Here is a 3628-nt window from a genome sequence, read left to right as displayed (position 1 = left end):
CCTGACTTTCCAAACCATATTGACACATTCAATAATCATCCCAAGCACATTCCCAATCTTACACTGATTGGTTAGTAATCTACATGTAATTATAATATTGCTTACTCATAGTGCCCGCTATTACGCATGTTCAGGGGAGGGGTCTTCACCTGGCCAAAGGTCTTTTTGACCCATAGGCGTAATTTTTAGTATTATGATGAAGGCACTTCACTTAAGGGTACATCGACCTTGGGTTTCTTGCCAAATTTGCAGTGTTAAAAACATTCTGATTTTAATGAGCAGCTCCAGGTTGTCCTTGGTTAAAGAGCTAACTGTCTGCTCTACCGATAATGCTAAATATTTGTTCTACTGCTATCCCAGCTTAGCCTACCAAGATACAGAGGACATCTGTTCTACTTAGTTTTACACAAGATGAATCATCCTGCAACATAATTCATTCTAAAACATTATTCCCCTCTTTGAGATTTATATGAGTATTTTCATTAGTCTCATCCTTTTGGAATTCCTACAGTTATTAATTTTTTTGTATTTTCTACAACAATAAAAAATATATTGAAGTACTACATATATGCGTACAAAGACTAATAAAACGATTCCTAAAATTACTAAATGCTTTTTGACCCATGAACTTAGATTGGGGAACCAGGAATTTAACCATTTCCATGTCCAAAAGGCGTATTGTCCTTCTGAATTTCATGCAATATCCTAGTCTGTTTCCAAATTTCATTCAAGTCAGTAGAAATCCTCCTGCTTTGATCTATATATACACACAGCAGCTAGTGTTAATTACTGTGCATACTCCTCCTTGTGAGGCCAACAACATATCCAGAGCCACTCTGTTTTGAATTGCTATTTTAGCAATTTCATAAACAACTTCTTGTAAGGCAATAATGGCATCAGAAATTTAATTACTTATATATTCCATCACTGTAGACACACCGCTTACCAAAGCTTTTTCCAGTTCACTTACTCCTAACCAGGGAAGGAACCACCTGGCAAAAGAATGAAACTTTGTAGGTCTTCTTACTAAAGTGTTGTCTTTTGCCAAGGGGTTGCTTCTCTTGTTTCTTCTCAACCATAATTCTTGATCTTTATTATTCATTTAAAAAAAACACTGTAATGTTAGGAATTACTGCATCCAAGGCACGTATTCCTAATCATCTAGGGGGCAAGGCCCTCCATGCTTTATCCCCACATATCCAGTACCATGCAGATCCTTTCGGAACATTCCAGTAACTGTCTTGTTCTTCTCTTTTGTAATTGCATTGACCATCTACATTATGGATAATGCCCCACTAAAATGTTACCAGGCAACCCAGAATTGTTCACTGTTGCACACTTAACATCTGAAAAGTCTGGGTTCTTTGCATCCCAATCTTGAAGTTCGGTTTCATTTCCCTTTGTGAATTTTGGCTTTTCCCACAAATTATTACAGGACACGTTAAATGGAATTGGTATGCCCAATAAGGATTTCCCTTATTGGAATGTTCTGGAAAGTGGGTGCATGCCCAGCAGTCCATCTGGTTAACTGCTTTAATTGATTTCTCACTCATCCCTAAAAGAGTATTATACTTCCACGGGTCTCCATTGTTCCCCTGGAATTTCGATCTTAGGCAAATGAGGAAAATGAACCATAACATTTTTCTCACACCTGGCTTTTAAAATCTTATTGTTTCTATACAAGAATCAAAGAAAAATCTACCCTTAACTACAGTCTAAACATAAAACTGATTCAGATTCAATATCAGTTTAAGTACAGTTCATTAATATCTACGTAGTTTCAGTTTCAAAGGCTGAGTTTGCTCAGCTTCCTGAGTTGCTAATAAGTCTGCTATCTTCACCTGCGTGTAGTGGATCCAGAAGTTAACACCTTTCACCTTTGCAGCCATGTTAGTTAAAAGCACAAGATAAGGTCCTTTCCACTTTTCTGTTGGCAGCTCTTCTTTCCAGGTAGATACACCAGATCTGGCTTAAATGAGTGTACAGGTGAGTCCAAAAGCATGGGTGTTCTCAATTGGATGTGCCTGTGGAGGGAATATGCATTTGGTTGTCTTTCCCAGTCAAATTTACAGTGTAAGGTTTCCCATACAAAACTTCAAATGGACTAACCTTTTCACTAACCCTAGGAGTTACTCTAATACCCCAAATCTTGGTATAATTTCTTTTAACAACAGTTACCACCTCCCTTGCCTTCTTGGTGCAACATGAGAAGGCCTCGGGTCACCCTGAAAATGTGTCAACCATTGCCAATAAATGCTTATATCCATGACAATTAGGTAATTCAGAAAAATCAACCTGCCAGTAATCCCCAGGTCTAAAACCTCTCTTTACCTCCCCAGGAGGAGGTTTCCTTTGAATTTTAGGATTATTCTTGGTGCAGATTTCACAACGTTGTGTAGCATTTAGCAATCAGTACCATATTGATGCCCACTGCATATCTCATCCCTGTTTCAATTTCCATGTGTGTGCTTTTATGGGTACGTTCCATCACTTCCTTCATTATCGGTGGGGTCACAACACCTTGTCCAACTGGGGTTGGCCACCATCCATCAGCAGTCTTTTTGCATTTCAATAATTCAGCCAATCTCTTCTCTTTTTCTGTATACTTGGGGGCTTTGATCTTTAAGATTCTCTCTGGAACCAGGGTGGCTATGGTTGTTGACAATGTGACTCTTTTTGCAGCTTCATCCACTTTCCTGTTTCCTCTGATTACATCGGTTTGTCCAGATTGGTGTGCCTTGCGGTGCATGACTGCTATCTCTTTGGGTTTGTTGACTGCCTCAAGTAGCAGCATAATCTCTCTGCTGTACTTTATGGGATTCCCTTGTGGAGATAACAATCCCCTTTCCTTCCAAACTGCCCCATATGCATGTTTTACCCCAAAGGCATATTTCAAGTCAATATAGATATTGCCTCTATTTCTTCTTCTAAGTTAACAACTGCATAACCGGCCTTCTGTTCTCCTTTTTCTACAAAACTGCTTCCATGAGTAAATAACTCCCCTTGGGATCTTGTAAGGGAGTATGCCTCAGGTCTGAGCGACTGGAGTACAACTGTTCAATAGTCTGTAGGCAATCATGTACCAATTCTTCCTCTTTATGCAAAGACAACAATGACGCTAGATTCAAAGTACCGGATCTTCATGGTTGTATCCTCTTGTTTGAGCAGTACTGCTTGGTATTGTATCCTACCCAGACACAGCCAATGGTGTCCTTTCTGTTCCAGTACCGCCGTGACAGCATGCAGCACATAAACAGTAATTTTCTGCCCCAAAGTCAGTTTTCGTGCCTCTTATATTAACAGTATGACCACTGACACTGCCCTCAAGCATCCTGGCCATCCAGAGCTTACCTTATCCAGTTGTTTTGAAAAGTAAGCTACTGGTCTTTTCCAATCTCCCAAACTTTGTGCCAGCACTCCCAGCACCTGATGTTCCCTCTCATGCACATAAAGTTCAAAAGGTTTGGTCAGATTAGGAAGACCTAAGGCAGGAGCACTCATAAAGCCATTATTTAGTCCATCAAACCCCTTCCATCATTCTCGCGTCTACTCCAATAACTCTCCCAATCCTTAGACAGCCTCTTACAGTGGTTTGTCCATTAATCCAAAAGTAGGCATCCATAGGCAA

General features: G+C 39.9%; 1 pseudogene; it reads right to left on the bottom strand.

Moving 5' to 3' along the window:
- Positions 1–650: 650 nt before the first annotated feature.
- Positions 651–1889, bottom strand: LOC148592536 (syncytin-2-like; annotated as a pseudogene).
- Positions 1890–3628: the final 1739 nt, after the last annotated feature.

The sequence above is a fragment of the Tinamus guttatus genome, unplaced genomic scaffold (assembly GCF_059628265.1).
Source record: "Tinamus guttatus ecotype Peru unplaced genomic scaffold, ASM5962826v1 Tinamus_guttatus_pri_ptg000565l, whole genome shotgun sequence".
Taxonomy (NCBI): Eukaryota; Metazoa; Chordata; class Aves; order Tinamiformes; family Tinamidae; genus Tinamus; species Tinamus guttatus.
The sequence above is the reverse complement of the archived record's forward strand: the minus strand, read 5'-3'. Positions and strand labels throughout refer to the sequence as shown.